Below are 19450 nucleotides of genomic sequence, written 5' to 3' on the forward strand. Positions count from 1 at the left end.
AGCCCAAAATTTAAAAATAGAAAGCAAGCATCTTCAGGATTTCTCAATAAACATTTAACACATAAGAAATTATGAAGATTTTTACCTTTAAATCTCATCTCTGTGTTATTGTAATATCCTTTTCAGACTATCACAGTCTGATCTTTCTTAAACAGATCTAATCTTGTTCTTTTGTGTCTCAAAATTTTCACTGGGTCTTTATTTTCCATAGTGTTACCTAATTCCTGACATGCTTCATCCTCCTTAGACTTGTACACTCCATACACTCCATGAGAACAGGTACCTTTCCTTTTTTTTTTTTTTTTTTTGAGAGACGAAGTTTTGCTCTTGTTGCTCAGGCTGGAGTGCAATGGCACTATCTTGGCTCACCACAACCTCTGCCTCCTGGGTTCAAGCAATTCTCCTGCCTCAGCCTCCTGAGTAGCTGACATTACAGGTGTGTGCCACCATGTCCAGCTGACTTTGTATTTTTAGTAGAGATGGGGATTCTCCATGTTGGTCAGACTGGTCTCAGACTCCCGACCTCAGGTGATCTGGCTGCCTCGACCTCCCAAAGTGGGTACTCTGCCTATTTTATTCACCATTCTCTTTTCCATACCTATATTGCTGCCTCTAACAGCTACTTATTCCGTTAATACCATGGGCCAGGGCTCCCCAAAAGGTGTCCCTCTCGTCAGTTACAAGTATGTTGAGAGTTACTGGTTGGTGCCTTCCAACTTTGGGATGGCAAGTTGGGGCTTGGCTCATGGTCCAGGGCAGCATTGAGAGTAATTGGAGTCAAGATCTCTGCGTGATGATGATGATGTGCTGATCACAGGCAACAGGATGCTCTGCAGCCTGGTATTCTACTTCGTTAGCCTACTTCAGAGTGTACCACTGCCCATGTTGGATGAGGGCCCATGGAACCACTGGAGAGTTTGTGTTCCAGGAAGCTGAGGAACCAGCTACTAGTGCTGGTGCCACTATTAATAATACTAGTCAGAAGTGGGGGCCGGAAACAGCAGAGGCCCAACAGTGGTTTTCAACTATAGATAGAAGTCCCAACTCTGTCTTCACATACGTCAGATACATTTGGTATATATATATGGCTCATGTTCTCATTTAGTGGCATTCAAGTGAGCTATAGGCGAACCATTCTAACATTGTATGTTCATCTGCAGATTATTTTTAAATCATTTAATACTGACCTGAACTTGATATGAAAATGTTCAAATGGCTTTGAAACCTATTCGTGTTTTCCCAAGAACTTTCGTCATTACTTGCCAATGAAAAAAACAAGAGAGTTTAGGTTGAGTTTGGTGGCTCATGCCTGTAATCCCAGCACTTTGGAAGGTCAAGGTGAGAGGATCACCTTAGCCAGTATTTTGAGACCAGCCTGGGCAATATAGTAGACCCCGTCTCAAAAAAAAAAAGAAAAGAGCTTAATTTTAACTAATGTAACTGCTTAACTAAAATAAATGATTCTTTACTTGAGCAAATAAGTTTGGTTATGACTTACTTTACACAAGAAATAGTTTATTTAATTTTTTATTATTTATTTTATTATTTTTTTCTGTGAAGATTTTAATTTTTAATGCCAGTATATTTTAAAATTTATTGAAGGAAATAAATTTAAAATACATTTTAATTTTATTGTTTATAGAAACTCTGGGTTATATTGTAAAATGAAAAACATAATTAAAGGCAGATTTATCTTTTGTAACTTTAGATTTTTAAGATTTTAACTGAAAAGTGAAAACAAAGGTAGTTTTTCTGATTGTCACAGTATTATTACTGTAGTTGGGTCCAGTTAGCCCATTTGCTTTGAATAAAGCTAATGTTACTGATCCCCACCCCAACACGCCATATTAGTTAATGCCATGTTAAATATAACTGAAGAACTCATTTCTACTCACAGAGTATGCCCCTCATGGTCAGCAGGTTATTCAGATACAGACTTTCGGTGGAAGGTTTTCAGAAAAAGTGTGACTACATATCTATAAATGCTTTTAACATCTGCACATTGAATTATTGTTTCAAATGTTTTTATACTCACATAATTTTATTTAATATTCACCACCATTCTGTGAGAGCTTTATTCTTTTATGTTATAGGGTTTTCTTATTTTACAAATTGGGAAACTGGTGTAGAGTAGTTAAATGACTTAAGATTACATAGCTAGTTATAAGTGGAAGGATGAGAATTTGAAGGAACAGGTGTGCCCTCTTCCAGGAAACCGTATAAATAATCAGACTTTATGAAGGATAAATTGGTAAGGAGAGTCATTTATTTCTCTTGTCTGTAAAGAGGATTCTTTTTCTCAAGTAGAGCATGAAGTAGATTATTTACTAGAAAAGCTTGAAAATGCTTTTCTGAAAAGCATTTCAGAAAATTAAAACTGCTTTGAAATTAGGCGCATAATAAGAATTGTTTCAGGGCCTGGCGTCCATTGGGCATTATACACATATTCTTTGTGTCAGTAAGGTTTACAGTTAAGGTCTCTTAAATCCTTATTTGCTGAAATCTCTTTTTGCTTATATATTGAGACTGAAGTTAGCAATTTTCCTCCAGGTGTGGACTTTGAAAATAAAATCTACTTATTGAAATGTAGGTTGCATTATGGTGATGCATTTATATAGTACTGCCCTCCAGGATTCTTGGAAACCTAAGTGTATTATTGTATATATGAATCATGGAATGCACTCTAGAATCTATACTGTTTATCAGTTTTGTTTGGGGTGTAGTTCATGGTATTTACTTAAGTCTCTAAAGCAGAGTTTAGGATCTCTGCATTTCAGTTTCCTGAGTGCTGTGGGGCTACAGACCCACTCAGATTCTCTTGTTCTAAGTGGTCTTAACACTCAGTTAGCTCTGTGTGTTGGTGGTGACAAATTTTACTGTATTTATGACCTAGGTCTTTCAGTGGACACAGTTTCAAGAATCCAAGAAGGTACTGGCTACTATTCAACTTACTCTCAGTTTCAATTATGGTCAGAAAATTTTGAAAACAAAAATTCTAAATGTCCCATAAGTTTGAAGCATTCCTATTCAGAGTGTTTACCTACATGATAAACTAAAGTATCCATCATTCATGCATTCCAGAATTTTAATGTTACCTTCACCCTCCACTCAAAATGCAATATGCCTTTAGTCCATAATAGCACCACTTCATCTTAAGTGAATAGTTGTTTCAGCTTTGATATATAACCACAAGGTAAATTATCCTTGTTTGCGTAGGACTGTCCTGGTTTTTAAATTCGGAATCTCTTGTCCAAGGAACCGTCTCAGTCCTGCATAAACCAGAACAGTTTCTTAAAATACTATTGAGGACAATTGGTCAACCTAATGGCAAGGCTGTGTTGTTAATTAGGCTTTACGCATGTTATTGAGACTATAGATGAAAGCCCGTATCAATGGTTTTGAAGATTCTGCATGTGTCAGGATTACCTGGAGTACGTGTTAAACAGACTGCTGGCTCCCATCCCCCTGGTTTTGATCCAGTAGGTCTGAGGTAGGAGTCTGAGAATTGCTTTAGTAACAGTTGCCTTAGCCATGCTGATGCCTTTGGTTTGGAGTGCATTGAGAACCACTGGCCTAGATCAAGCCGTGCGTGTACTGTGTGAGTATATGGTGATGCTTGGTTCAGGATTATGGAGAAGGGGATCTGTGTTTCTCTGCCTCACAGACCTAAGCACCCACAACACCAAAGGGTATTTTGTGTGTCTGAACTGTGGTCATACAGCAGAAAAAAATATATGTTCCTGTTAGAGGTGACAGAAGTAGGAGAAGGGTTAAAAACAGTCTAGCTGCTACATCCTTTATGGGATGGATATATTTTGATAGGTTATAGTATCTTAGGCACACTTTCACTTGACAATTTATTTGAGTCTTGTAGTCACAATATCTGACGAAATCAGAGAGGACACAAACAGATGGAGAAACATTCCATGTTCATGGTTAGGAAGAATTAATATCGTGAAAATGGCTATACTGCCCAAAGTAATTTACAGAATCAATGCTATCCCCATCAAGCTACCATTGACTTTCTTCACAGAACTGGAAAAAACTACCATGAACTTCATATGGAACCAAAAGAGAGCCCACATAGCCAAATCAATTCTAAGCAAAAAGAACACAGCGGGGGGCATCACACTACCAGATTTCAAACTATACTACAAGGCTACAGTAATCAAAACAGCATGGCACTGGTACCAAAACAGAGATATAGACCAGTGGAACAAAATAGAGGCACCGGAGGAAACACAACATATCTACAACTATACAATCTTTGATAAACCTGACAAAAACAAGCAATGGGGAAAGGATTCCCTGTTTAACAAATGGTGTTGGGAAAACGGGCTAGCCATGTGCAGAAAGCAGAAACTGGACCCCTTCCTGACACCTTACACTAAAATTAACTCCAGATGGATTAAAGACTTAAACATAAGACCTGGCACCATAAAAACCCTAGAAGGAAATCTAGGCAAAACTATCCAGGACATAGGAGTAGGCAAGGACTTCATGAACAAAACACCAAAAGCATTGGCAACAAAAGCGAAAATAGACAAATGGGACCTAATCAAACTCCACAGCTTCTGCACGGCAAAAGAAACAGTCACTAGAGTGAATCGGCAACCAACAGAATGGGAAAAAATTTTGCAGTTTACCCATCTGACAAAGGGCTGATATCCAGAATTTACAAAGAACTCAAACAGATTTACAAGAAAAAAACAAGCCCATTCAAAAGAGGGCAAAGGATATGAACCGACACTTTACGAAAGAAGACATATATGAGGCCAACAATCAAATGAAAAAATGCTCATCGTCACTTGTCATCAGAGAGATGCAAATCAAAACCACATTGAGATACCATCTCACGCCAGTTAGAATGGCGATCATTAAAAAATCTGGACACAATATCTGAAATGGATACTTCAGAGAGCAGATATTCATTCTTACTGCAGAACTGATAATAGCTGTGTTTAGCAGGGATAATGGTACCTACCCATCTTGGCTACTTCTCAGTTATTGTCATAAAAATCCAATTACATAAAAGGTGTGAACATGCTGTACAGGTAAGATGTCACAGTGATGATTAACGTGTACTTTGCTATTGGGCAGTACATTTCACACTGCTTTCGTCTTCATGTTGCATTTCATTGTTTTCAGGTGTCTTCAGAATTCAGGCAAGTAGTTGGGGCTGCAGGTGTTACCATTCTCTGTGACTTCTGTCACGGTCTTACAGACTTCACTTTGCCAGGCTTAGATGTCTTCAGAGGTAGTCACCAGGTACTTGGTTGTTCCTAGACAGTGGCTCGTAGACCTAATGGCTTTCTGTGGTTGAGCCTGCCTGATCAGAATTTGGTATGTTTTCCCTCTGATTTAAAATTGTTTTGCCTAAGCCTCATTTTGTGTGTAAAGAAAACAAAGGCAAAAGAATAAGTGCTGTGCTCATAATCCACAGCCAGCTGGTAGTCACCAGACTGTGGGACTCTGAGTCTGGTCTCCTAGTCTCAACCTTCTAGGCAGTGAGCATTGTTAATCACAGAACAGGCTGTCCTCAGATTCCTCGGCTTGCTCATCTCTGTTTCTCCCAGGGCCTAGTGTTCAAACACACATACATACTACATATGTTTCTGTGTGTGTGTGTGTGTGTGTGTGCATGCATGTGCATGTGCATGATAGGGAAACCAGAATTTGTTCTCAGCTCCTTACCCATGTGAGCTTCGCCAAATCGTTTCTCCAATCTGTACCTTCTTTTTCATGTGTAATATAGAATTATCATCTGCCTAGCTTCTAGCCTTAAAAGTAGTTACTGCATAAGGATGAGAAAATGTATAAAAGCACTTTGAAGCTTTTGTTACAAAGGGCAGTTAATAATACTGAGTAAATAATAAATAAGCCTCATAGAACAGGAAGCATTTTCATCTTTCTGTCCTAATCACCTTTCTTTATAAAGTAAGCTATTTTGTAAATCATTCAAGTGGATTGAGTTGATTAATTTAGATAATGTTTTATTTTTCCTTTTTGTCTCTGTTTATTTAACATTGCATATATAGAGAATGGTAATTATTATTGAATGGATTGAAAACAAGAATAGAGTCTCTTTGGGAGTGCCTGTTTTTTTCCCTTGCAATTGGCGGCGTTTTCTGCTCCATGGTCAGTTTTCAGTGCTTTGTGAGTTCTTGCCTTCTGTCAAGTGTTTTCTCCCTGTCATCACAGTGCTACTGCTCTTTGTATTTACCTTCCCAGCTGCCCTGCCTTATTTCAAAGTTCAGAGTCAAATTGTAGGCAGCCATTTCTGAGCGAGTTCCTAGACACTGCTGAATTTCAACTAATTAATAGATTGCTTTTAAGGGATGCAAAATCTAGGCCAGTTCAGAATTTTACTTCATTTGAGGGTTTTTTTTTTTCCAGAATATTTATCTTAAGTTACAAAATGTTGCTTCCCGTCAATTGTTTTCTTGTGTATTCTGGTAAAATTTTACAAACCCAGTAAAACTCTCTTACAACAATGCTGTTGAGGGATAACAGCTTGTATTCATTATGGATTGTTCACACAGGAAGAGATGTATTTAGGTATGTAACTTGTTTTCAACATTGTACTTGAGACATCTGTGGTAGGATAGAATCTGTGGCAAATGTGGCATGGTTTATGTTGTGCATGGATATTCATAAACTGCCTTTGATGGATGGATTGGCAAACATTGCCAGTCACTGAACCATAGCACTATCGCAGTCAGCGGCTCAGCGATCATTTGTTGTCTGTATAGCAGATTGTATGTATGCATGTGTATTTTGCCTGTTTTTATAAAAATGTGTTAAAGGTAAAATGCTAATGCTAATAATCAGAAAATTGACCTTCAAATATGTAATATATTTTTGACAAAGATGGAAATCATAAAGCATGCCGAAAATGGTAACCCTTAGCTTCAGCTATCCCCTTACTAAATTTGACCTTTTTACTCTGTGTTATTATAGTGAAAGATTGTATCTAGAAGATATTTTGTAATGATAGAAGGTATTTTATAAATAGGGTTTCCTGTGACATGTACTTAATTATTCAACTTCTGTACGTATAATTTTCATGTTTATTCAAGAATATATTATACAAAGTCACAGCATTTGACAGTTCCTTCATAACTCTGAAGGTTCTATGTATTTGCGTGAATTAAATACAGTGGCTCTGATAAAAATGTCTTTAGATTAATCTTAAAAAAATAAACTAAGCACAGGAAGGTAAATTAAAGGGGAAATTTGGAGACTTGTAGTAACTGGTTCATTGCAGCTTAATGTGCAGCATCCTCATTAGTCAAGTATCATGTGCCTACCTGGGCATGAAATAGCTGTTTTTTTTCCTAATTTAAATCTGGAAAGTTTCAATTGTAGAACAGTTTGAATAGTTGTTGTAAATAGCCACTGGACTTTTTAAAAAAGTATTTGTCTTCAAAAACAATGAAGGTCATCTTGTATCCATAGAGACCACATGCACTTTCCTTATTATTTACAACATTATTTATATAATGGGTGGAGTTATTTACGTTAAAAAATTTTTCAGAGATCAACCATTAAGTATTATCACAGGGTAAATATCAGCAACTGAAATCCTTTTCTCCATAGTTTCTCAAAAAATTGGTATTAGGAAATTAGTAGCCTTTCAGAATTTGTATGTTGGTTTTTTTCAGTAGTTATTCTGTAGAGTGTGTGTGTACATATGCATGTTCATGTATGTATGTATGTTCATTTCTTATAAATCACTGTGACTTAATTGTGGACTTTTTAAATAGTTTTTTCTTTCCTAAAAGAAAGTTACTTTACGTGTTTATTTTATTTTTATGTTTTTGAGACAGGGTGTCACTCTGTTACCCAGGCTGCAGTGCAGTGGCACGATCTCAGCTCACTGCAGCCTCTGCCTCCCAGGCTTAGGGATCCTCTTACCTCAGCCTTCCGAATAGCCGAGACCACAGGCTTATACCACCACACCCAGCTAATTTTTTCATATTTTTTTAGAGATGGGGTTTTGCCATGTTGCAGAAGGCTGGTCTTGAACTCCTGGACTCAAGCAATCCCCCATCCACCTGCCTCAGCCTCCCAAAGTGCTGGGATTATGCCACTGTGCCTGGGAATTTTACATATTTTAAATTAAAGCAAATCTTGGTTTTTTATGAAGTGCTGATTTACTTATATTTCACTTAGTCTTCCTTTCTTTCAGAAAAGTTGTGTGGAAACAAAATGGTTTTAGTATATTGCTTTATAAACAAATTCAGGGTCATGAGCTCTTTTTATTATCCTCTTTGCTTTGCTCATTTCCATGAACTGTACATCTCTAACCTAAATCAGCTGGGGATAGGGGAAGAAAGTGTTAGATTCTTACTCAGTTTAGATCTGCTGCCAGGAAAACCCACTGTGTCCATTGTCATCTAAATTAACACTTTTTTAAATAAAAGGAGTCACTTTTAGCAGTAATGTCAGGGCAACAGGCATACATTAGATGTATGGTCATTCTTACCATTAGGGTTATCATTCTATTGTGTTGTTTATTATTTTGAAACTCTAGGGAGAGAAAAACTCATTTTTTCATATGTTAGAAAAATGTATCCTCATGTAGAATATCAAGGTAATATCTTTAATGTTTCTTATTTACCAATATAAATTTGTAATGCATATTTTCTTTTTAAATTAGATTATTTAGGAGAAATTACACTTGATGAATCACTTACTCTCTTTTTAATTAGTAACGTTAACTTTATCATTTTTGTTTCAAGATATCACAGCTGTTGTTCAGCACTAGAAATTATATAAATTATTAGCCAAAGATTTGGCTACATTTATGTGTGTTCCTTCTGTTAATTTCTTGTTCAGAAAGTCTGTTGTTGTAAACATCCCCGACTGGAAGCTGTAAGATTCAACTAAGCTTTCAGTCAGATGTTTGCTGCTACCGGCTATTCACAGACATCCTCTTGATATAATTCTATCCCGGAGTGGAGTTGAGGGGGCTATAAAACGTGTGGGAAAACCTCAGAAATCTTTAGCTGTCTTCTTTTACAGCACTGACAGTGCACGTATTATGAAAGTTGAATGTAGGGTGCTCTCCTAATAACAGGATACACCATCTCAGCTTCCCAGACTTATCGTGCTGCTGCTGGGCCTTAGAGAATTTAGTTAAATAAAAATTGTCCCCACTTATTCCTGTTTCTTCCCTGTCAATGAAACTGTATTCTTTATAACCTTTCCAAGTAGGCTGGAGTTTAACTTCCCAAGAGTTCGGGAGACTGATTTTCTCCATTATGAATTCCGTAGAAGTTCGGGAGAATAATTTAATCACTACCACCCAGCAGTATGCAATCTAGAAATTTCACCTTTCCCTGTACTTAAGAGATGTGTGTGCAACATTTTTCTTGCTCCTCTTAGCCCCCCACTTCCTGTTCTCCTCACCCTGAGTGATGTCACAATTCCTAATCAGAACTCTCCTCTAAGAAAAACTGCAAGACGTCAAGCCACTAAGCCTGTTTACATTTGCTGATGGTTATGCATGTTTTTTAGATTAATGTATTTTCCTAAGTGTTTTCAGATTGTTGCTTTCAGATTTATTGCTTCCTCCTTAAAATATAGCTGCCCTGTAATCAGCTGCATTGTGTCTCCTTTTTGTGTTTCCCCACAGATCGAAATACTCCAGGGCTTTTCTCATAGATGGCATTCAGGGTGGACTAATTGATAAAGTATAATTTTATGACAGCTGTTTTCTGAGTTTTAAAGATTTGTTTTTTTATTTCTGTTTGTCTTTTAGATGCTGGAAGACATTTCTATTTTATTGACATTTTTCTTACTGGCATTTTTCTTTTCAATAAAGCATTTTTTAAAAATCACTTATTATTATTAAACTGTTAGACATCATACTAAGGTTCAGTACATAATTAACCCAAAAGATAAAGGTCTTGCCGATCTAATTTTTTGCATGCTTATTTTCTTTGATTAGATTATAAGCTTTCCGAGGACAGACACATTAACTCTTGGTAATTCTATATTTTTCTGTCATAAACATCAGGTAAAGCACCTTGCATGTATAGTACTTTAGTAATGATATTTGTATTATCTTATTGCAGCAGTGTTCACTGTTTCCTTTTATCTTTTATCCAGATGACCAAATGACAGTTTTGGTCATAATGTGGTTACCCCAGATGTATTTGTGGTACAATATTTGTTCTTTAAATGCTCCTTTGTTAGAGTGGTAGTATACAAGACTTATTTGGGGATGGGGGATAGTTGCTTCAGACTCAGGTAGCTTTCCAACTTGTAAATATAATTTTCAGACTTGATGATTAGCATGCATCAAGCATCCATTCCTATGAACCCTTAATAAAGTAGATTTGTTGTGTATTCTGTGGCCCTCGGTTTTAGCACATTGGAAACCTTAGACTCAAATAGCAGTGAATGGATGGAGTTTTTACTAAGAGCTCAGAAGTGTTCCCTGCCAAAGGTAGAATGTAATGTGTTTTCTAATAATAGGATTATTTTGTTTGACCAGGTGACACTGTTTATTTCTTATGAAAAATTTTGATATATAGCTTTAAAATTTAGTAAGACGGATAGAAACTGCATAATTTAATAATTTTATACAGTGAAATTTGAAAGGTTTTTCAAAATGGTAAGGCCAAACCTAAGCTAAAAGAGGGGGTAGACATTCTTTTTAATAAAGCTGTTATATTCTGCCCAGCTAGGCCAGTTATCCCTAGATGCTGCAGGATTAATGGGGCAATCTGTGTTATGTAACATTTGTTCTATATTATTCTGCCCTAATGAGGTGAATCAAAGACCATGTCAGCTTTAATTCTGGATGCCCTTGCTTCAGTGTAGTAAAATACGTAAGTACAACCTTTTTAAATAGTTTTCAAATGACTTCTTTATGTTTTTAAGTTGAAAAACCACTAACTTCCCATTGGCCTATCAGGTTAGCAATTGATTATTTATAGCAAATGCCTTGAAATGTTAGATCGATCAGTATTTGTCAGTAAACCTGTAATAACTTGTTTCCTTAGCCTTTAGTATTTAGGAAAAAATTGTGATATTCATTGATAGGGCTTAGAAAGCTCAGAAATTATTTATTATTTGAGATTTGTTGAACCTATTGGTAAAACGTTTTCAGTTACTGAACACCATGCTGCAAATGACAGTATTTTATCCTTAGTATATGGTCTGAAATCACTTAGGGAGAACTTCTTTTTAAGCAAATAACTAACTACAAAATTAGGTCTTCAAATTTATTATAAATTAAATGCTTTTGTACAAATATTCTTGGTTAGAAAATAGTCATATAAATACACAGTTGGACATGTTCTCATTGGTCTCCACGCCTCGGTTCCTTCTACATGAGTCATGGGCTTGACATTACCCAGAAGTGGACTGTGAACCTATAAACCCTAGCATGCATAGAGCATGTTCTGACTTTGATCCTTTCTACTCTTGTTAGAGCTTTATTCATTGGATGAATGTGCATTATTTGCTATGTGTGCTTAGGAAATATTTTTTGTTTCTTTTGTAAGTTTGCCTATCAGGTTGGGCTTGGTTACTTTTTAAAATTGCGCTGTTTGAGATAGTCTCTGCCAAACTCTACCTGACCTGGTTAATTGTGGTTGGAACCATGCTACATATTTTGACATTGCCTTTTGCTTATCCATAGCATATTACAAACGTTCTAATAATTTGACATTCCCTGCTGTATTTGCTTTGGCTTTTCAACAAATTTGATGAAACAGTCCATTGCTTTTCAATATCAGCTTGCACCGAATTACTTGGAGGGCTTATTGTTTAAAACACAGATTGCTGGGCCCTACAAAAAAAAAAGTTTCTGATTTAGTAGGTCTGGGGTGGAACTTGAGAATGTGCTTTTTTCCCCACAGTTCCCAAGTACTGCTGATGGTGCTCCTCTAGGCCCATGCTTTCAGAATCACAGAGCTCATCTTACATTCTTTTCCTGTTAGATATTATGCTCAATTAATACATGAAGTAAAACAGAGGAAAATCCTTAACTTAAAAACATGTCATAATCCAGAAGTTGGATTATAAAAAAAGTTTGTTGGAAACGTCAGACCATTTTTTATCCCAAAGAAAAAATATATTAACTTTGTAGCTAGGAGGGGCCTATTTGAGTGTGTTTTCAGAGAAAAGCAGAAGAAAAAAATATGGTTGTAGTAGTAGTTAAAACAGAAAAGAAATATGCTTGTAGATGGGGGGGATGGTATATGTGTATTTAATTTTGAGAACCAAAGCTTCTGGAAAACACCCCGAAGGGGACAAGAGGCCAGGTAGAGACATAGGAGGTTCCTGAAAGTCCTGGGATGCCTCTGAAATTCCAAAGATTTTTAAAGTTTGCTGTCAGTGGTTATTATATGTAATTTTACTTACAGATTTGAAGATTTCCTCTTCTTTGACGTAAGTGTATTGGTAGGACCACTGGTAATAGTTAGTAGAGATGTTTGTGGTAATGTATTTTTAATCAGAAAGAATGCAGAAAGAGGGGGAGATGTTTCTTTGAGACACCTTAATGACAATGGGAGCAGTAGAAGGTGGGAAGAGCTCAAAGTGTGGGAAAGATGTGCTTGAGATGAAATGATCTGAATTCTGAATGTGGGGGAAAAGATGAGGGAGAGGACTGAGGGGGAGGAGAGATGACTAAGCTCCTCACAGTGTTTCATTAACTGTCTTTTACCTAAAGCAGGAATCTTAATGAAGATGGGTGGATGCATCATACTGGTCATCAAGTAAGTTCTTATAAATGCAAGTTCGATTGTTTTGAAGGGAAGGATATAGGAAGGGTGGACAATTGCTGCATTTAGATATGGAATGCTACAGGATGTCTGCATTTATTGTTGTAAATTCCTTTGGTGAAAAGAGTATTACTTCTTTGTGATTAGCGTGGGCAATATCTTGAGATCCTGTCTCCAAAAAAATTTTTTTTAATAAGAAAAATTAGCCAGCCATAGTAGCGTGCCTGTAGTGCCCCCCCACACCCCAGACAGTCCCCCTCAACCAAAAAAAACACCCAGTTTACTTCTGTCTTTTCCTTGGATTATACACTTTCTCTCAGGGTATCTTTCTGGTTGACTCTTGCCTCATTTATGTGAATGCTGTACCTGTTCTTTTTTTCAACAGTCTTTGGTAAAGGACCATGTAAACTTGGTAAAGAGTTTAAGTCCTGCTTTAAACCGAGTTTCAGTTCATGTAAACATCCTACACTCAGCTGTAATACATGGATTGGCTGAGAGGTGGATGTTTACTTCAGCTGACTTGGAATATCAACCAATTAACATTGATAAAATATTTGGCAAGAATAGTGTACAGAGGCCTAAATTTTTAATGTAATTAAAGGTTTGTTGGAAATGTGAGACCATTTTTTCTTCCAGAGAAAAAGTGAATTAATAGTCTAGCTGGCAAGGATCTACTTGAAAATGTTTTCAGAGAAAAGCAGAAGAAAGTATGGTTGCACTGAGAGTAGTTAAAACAGAAAAACAGTATGTTTGTAGAGGAAAAATTTAACCTAAATTTATTTAAAATGTATTAAAATCACTTTAAATTTGTTAATTTAAATTTTTATTGTATCTTTTCAGTTTTGTTATTATACCACTAACATGACAAGCTCTGGATATTGGGACAAAAGGCCCTTCTTTGGTAGTTGGGGTCAGATTTGTAGGTATTGCAGTGTGTTTTAACAAGCATGGGCTTTGACATCAGACATGTGTTGCTGTCTGGACTCCACAAATGAATTTGCTGTGGGATTTGGAGGAGTGACAGGCAGTGTTTCCATACCTCGGTGGTTTTCTCATCTGCAAAATAGGTATGGTGGTTGCATGGATTGACTTATATGGTGAATATAAAGTAGGGTTCATTTGTATAGTATTTGTCATATTAAGAACTCAATAAATGCTATTATTAATGCTAACTATGTTTTAAGTGTTCAATAAATAGTTTCTGTAATACTTAAAGCAGACATAACTTGTGTTTATTTTAGCAGTAAAGATGATGCCAACTTTTTGGTTTAATGGAAATGCTTTGAATCTTTGATATTATTGTAACATAGTGGCAAAGAAATATGAAGCCTAGCTTCTGGAGCTCATGTGCTGATTCTGCCAGTTACTTAGCTGTGTTACTTTGGGTGAAATTATTAATCTCTCTGTGCCTCATTGTCCTCAGTCCACTAAATTGGATATATAATGATACCTACCTGATAGGATTGTTGAGACTAAAGGAGTTAATTTAAAAATAAGCTAATACCTGATATAAGTATTGTTTGGTCTAAATGTTATTTCCATTTTCATGCCTTTATTTAAAATACTGAAAATTAATTTTTTATAGCTTTGTTTTTCAGTTCCATGAAATGAATCTGCCTTTTCATTTTTTGGTGATGTATCCACATTCTGTATAGGTAAAAAGCAAAACAAACAAGCATAAAAGGAAAATTATGTAAGAAGTACACATCCCAGCAGCTTGGCAAGTGTCTGTATGCTCTTGCCTGTGCTTAAATCCAGAATTAGAATTCATGTTTGGTGCTCCAATGGAAGATGTCTAAATATTATGAGAAATGCGTGATTAAATAAAAATGTGAAATGAAAACATGGAGCATTATTGTTGAAGGTGAGTGCTGTTTTTCTAAATATGTACTTTATTTGTTTAATAAATAATTTGTTATTTTCCTTGTTACTAAGAGGGAGCTATTTTATTCTGTACTTAGGTGCAAAGCATGCTACATTTCAGTGAGCTCCACATGTTAGTTTGAAACTTGCCAAATGCTTACATTATTTTATAATTTATAGTACTTGAAGAAACATGTTGCAATGCAGTACAGAGCATATAATCTAAAGGCAGTTTCATGAAGTGTTTTTCTCCCAATTTAAGCATATTTGGAAATTGCCCATCAATTTGTTTTTGAACCTCAGTGTGTAAAACAGGGAATTTTTCTTTTATATGCTCAGATGTGAAAAATAGCATATGCATGTGGTTTAGGCTACAAAATGGCCTGTAGGTTAAATTTCTAATTCTATTATTTAATGCATTGCCTTTTTCCTTCTGGTTTAGTGGCCATATGTTTATATCTTTAGGTTACATACATTCCTGATTATATAATAAGGTCTTTGATCATGTGGGCTATCAGCTTTGCCTCACTTTGTCTCAGAAGAAGGTATACATGAAACTATAGTTGTACTTAAGTAAAACTTTGAATATTTTTCTGGTTTGAATTAATGCAATGAAACATTCTAGTTGCAGTTAGCTGTCTCCCACCCTTACAGGAAGGTACATGCCTCCATTTTTTAAAACACTGTATATTAGAATTGTTACAGAATTCTAGTAAACATTCTGGTCACATATTTTCTGATTAATATGTGCTTAGTGTTAAATATTATGAAATCTGGATATATGTTAAAATATCTCAGTTTCCCCCCTTGTTTACCATATTGCCGTTTATTATTAATGGAGAACATAATGTAAAATTGAATGTCTTTGATAATTTGGAGATGTGTTCTGAAATTAAACTTGAACTATTTTCTGTGAATTTAAGATTTGGTATCTTATAATTATTTGGTGAGCCTTTGGCATGAATATTTAGCTTATCCCCTGTTTCACGATTTCTTTCTCTTCTCATTAGTTTCCAATAGGAGAATGTTACCGTTTAGACTTCAGTAATTGAAAAATGTCAGTTAAGATATGGGGGTAATTTGTGATAAGTAATAGAGTTTATCTTTTAGTTATATTCATTTCAGGTTTTTTAAATGATTTTTTAAGGTAAATGTCAAAGTATTAGTGCAAAATATTATGCAATATTATAATAAGCAACTAACCTCTTCTATGATAATGCCTTAATATTGAGAGGGTTTTTATTCTTGTTTTAAATTCCGGGTTAAAATGTAAAGGTCTTTTTATTTTTTTAATTTTAATTATTCACAAAGTTACCAGTGCATTATAAAACCAACAACAATTTCACATTTAGAATGTTTACGTGTATATAAATTAGGATTTTTTTTTTTTTTTTTTTGAGACGGAGTTTCGCTCTTGTTACCCAGGCTGGAGTGCAATGGCGCGATCTCGGCTCACCGCCCCCTCCGCCCCCTGGGTTCAGGCAATTCTCCTGCCTCAGCCTCCTGAGTAGCTGGGATTACAGGCACCCGCCACCATGCCCAGCTAATTTTTTGTAATTTTTAGTAGAGACGGGGTTTCACCATGTTGACCAGGATGGTCTCGATCTGCCGACCTCGTGATCCACCCGCCTCGGCCTCCCAAAGTGCTGGGATTACAGGCTTAAACCACCGCGCCCGGCCAGGATTTTTTTTTTTTTTTTTTTTATTTGCCTGAACTTCCTTTAACTTTTATGGAAAAGAACTAGTCCCAAGGGTATTTTTACTATTTAATACACATTATTCCTGTGATTCAAAATAGCAGTAGAACCTGTTGAGCTACTTGGGACTATCCAGGTGCAGTTATAACTGGTTTTAAAGTTGTGACCTTTTCCTTGATTGTTTCAAAATCATTCCTTAAAATATGTTTAGTATTTTTTCTTTTGTCTAAAAATATTTAAAAACAGGATTTGTGGGTTGTTTTGTTTTTTAGAATTAGTTTGAGAAAGTTCCTTTGCCACTTGTTTTCTGTGCAAATGTTGTAAGAACTCAAATTCCCTGGGGATAGGGAGGACTTTTATAAGGTTTTTTTTGGTTGAAAGGTATAAAAGGTACTTAAAAGTGTTTAGTTGCCTTTATTTAGGTAACCCAACCATTTTGACATTATGATAAGCTTTCCCCACTTTATAGGTTATCTGAAAATTTAGTGGGGCGCAAGTATCTTATTTATATTTAATATCACTTAAAATTATTTCCTATGTATGTTATAAAGTCTTCAAATCAGTATCTCTATTAAATGCAGTGACCAAACTATGTCTTCAAAACTGATACAACGTCATGGTTAGATGTGCAGAAGACTATGTTACATAATAAATGAACCTTAAACATACAGAAATTAATATCAGATTAAGCTAAAACATTAAGCAAAGTTAATACAAGGTTGCATACATATATATATTTATTAATGATATGTGGAGAATCTTTGTGTTTCATAGTCACTAGATTAGAAGCAGTTGTCAAGAATGTCTGACTGCTATTCATCTTTGTTGCCAAAGTAAATTTCAAATGTTTTTTCATAATGGTTTTCTTTAGTCTCTCTATTAACCCATTATCATTACAAGTCTGTGAAGCGACACATGTCCTTTCTCATTCCTGGTGCTTCCTGAGGAGGCAGTTCAGTGCAGGGGAAGGAATATTATTAGAGATAAAGGAAAAACCAGAAGTGCTTTCTTCTACTCTCACATTCCACTCAACACAACACTTCTCTCACCAGATATGTGTGGTGATTTCTCTCCACCAACAACCAGCAGTTCTTTACTGCAGATTTTCCAGTGGATACCAGCCAGGTGTCCTCTAATTCAGTTCAATTCTGACATCATCTACTGGAAGATAGTGTCAGATCCCACACATGGAGGGCTCAGTCCTACAACACTATCCCTTACTTTGGATCTCTGTCACAAGCAGTTAGTAGTTTGTGATTCTGACCAACCGGCTAGAAATCGGGGGTCCCATGATCACCTCCTCAGGTGTGATTAATTCGCTAGAGCAGCTCCCAGAGTTCAGGGAAACACTTTATTGACATTTACCCGTTTATTATAAAGGATATTACAGAGGATGCAGATGAACTGCCAGAAAGACGAGAGTAGCACAGGACAAGATACTGAGAAGGGTCACGGAGCTTCTGTGCTTTCTCCAGGTGCACCACCCTCCAGGAATAGTCAGTTCATGTGTTCAGCTGTCTCGAAGCTCATTCAAACCCTGTCCTTCTGAGTTTCTGTGGAGGCTTCATTATGTTAGGGCTCAGAAACCAGTACCCCAAAACGTGGGACTTTGACATGCTGAATTAAAGAAGCAGCCTCAAGGCCTCTTGACCTTCTTCAACTCCCTTCACCCAAATTGTGTGTCTCCGAAAGCACTGTATGAGACTGTTTACCAAAGTTCCCTTATTTACCTAGAAACTGGACTCACAAAGAGGAACACAGTTGCCTGCGATTCCATCCCTGAAATTTCATTAACTAGAGAAGATTAAAACTCATATCACAGAGGAAGAGACTGAAAATTAAACACCATACCTGGAGCCCAGATGACCTATCCCAGTCTATTATCTGTTCCCAGTCTCATTTACAAATCATTGTCTGATCTTCAGGCCCATTTATTTATAGCTCCCCCACTTTCCCCAATGAAAGGATATTTAAGAGTCAGCCGTCTATCTGGCCCTTTCTTTGAGTTTTGAGTTTTCACATTTTGTATGACTCCTGTGCATACACATTCATGCAATCACTTTGTTAGACTTTTCCTTGTTAACTTTTTTTTCATTATAGGGGTATCTGCTATGGTTATATATGATGGGGAGTTTCTGCTCCTACAGTCTGTAGGCATAATTAATACACCATTGATCGCTGGTGATTAGCTCAATCTTCAAGCCCTATCCTGTCGCTGGAAGTTGGAGGATGGCACTGAAAGCTCCAACCTTATCATGCTTTGATCTTTCCAGTGACCAGACCCCACCCTACCCTGAAGCTATCCAGGGGTCCTCAGCAACATTCATTTCATTAACATGCAAATGACATTCTTACAATTTTAGAGATTACAAGGGCTTTAGGAAATCGACATGAAGAGCAAATATATATTTCACAGTATCACAAACATACCCTCAGAAATTAGACCTCTGATCTAATCTGGGCTCCCTCACTTGCCATCTTTGTGACGTTGAACAAGTTGTTCATCTTTTCTGGATAGTTCTCTGTTAAAAAAAAGATTTTTTTTTAATGGCTGCATAATGTTGTTATGAGGACTAGATAGCTATGTGATGGACCCTGCACATTGCTAGCAACAAAAGGTAAGTACTATTTCTATTTCTTTTGCTCCCAAACTTACGTGAGCTCCCTCAGTGTCTACCACCAAATCATATGATGTGTATCCTAGTCAATCTTAAAAGTTGTCCACCTTGAATCTTTAATTAACGTGTTTTTAAAACTGCATTATAAGAACGTTAGTGTTTTTATTTTGATCCTATGGAAGTTAGACTTTTTCATGCAAGCATTCAAACCTTTAGCTTCAAACAGAACAGATAAATAGTCTGTATGATTTCATTATAAAAAAATGATTAAGCATGTCTCAAGCAGCTCAGACAAGGCAGATAAAAGATTATCAAGGAGTAACATTAGAAAACACTAATCAAAGTGCCTAAAAAGCTTTATGCGATCCAGGTATTATGGGGATGTTGCAACAGTAAAACAAAATTTTGCAAGGTGTGAAGGGCTAGAGATAGGTAGGACAGAGCAGATTATGTTAGAGAAGTCTCTTCTAAAATTGTGTTGGATAGCCTGGGATTTGAACTTACGCCTTGTATGTGTGTCTATGTGTCA

General features: G+C 36.3%; 1 protein-coding gene across 2 annotated transcripts in view; it reads left to right on the forward strand.

The window, feature by feature from the left end:
* Positions 1–19450, forward strand: part of LOC128929904 (uncharacterized) — a 47787-nt gene that overhangs the window by 17452 nt on the left and 10885 nt on the right. For both annotated transcript variants that reach the window (XM_078353137.1, XM_078353138.1), the window contains one exon: positions 1–19450. This exon is cut by the window's left edge; it is cut by the window's right edge and continues 10885 nt beyond it. The gene's annotated coding sequence lies outside the window, so the exon portion shown is untranslated.

Source organism: Callithrix jacchus, chromosome 16 (genome assembly GCF_049354715.1).
Source record: "Callithrix jacchus isolate 240 chromosome 16, calJac240_pri, whole genome shotgun sequence".
Lineage (NCBI taxonomy): Eukaryota > Metazoa > Chordata > Mammalia > Primates > Cebidae > Callithrix > Callithrix jacchus.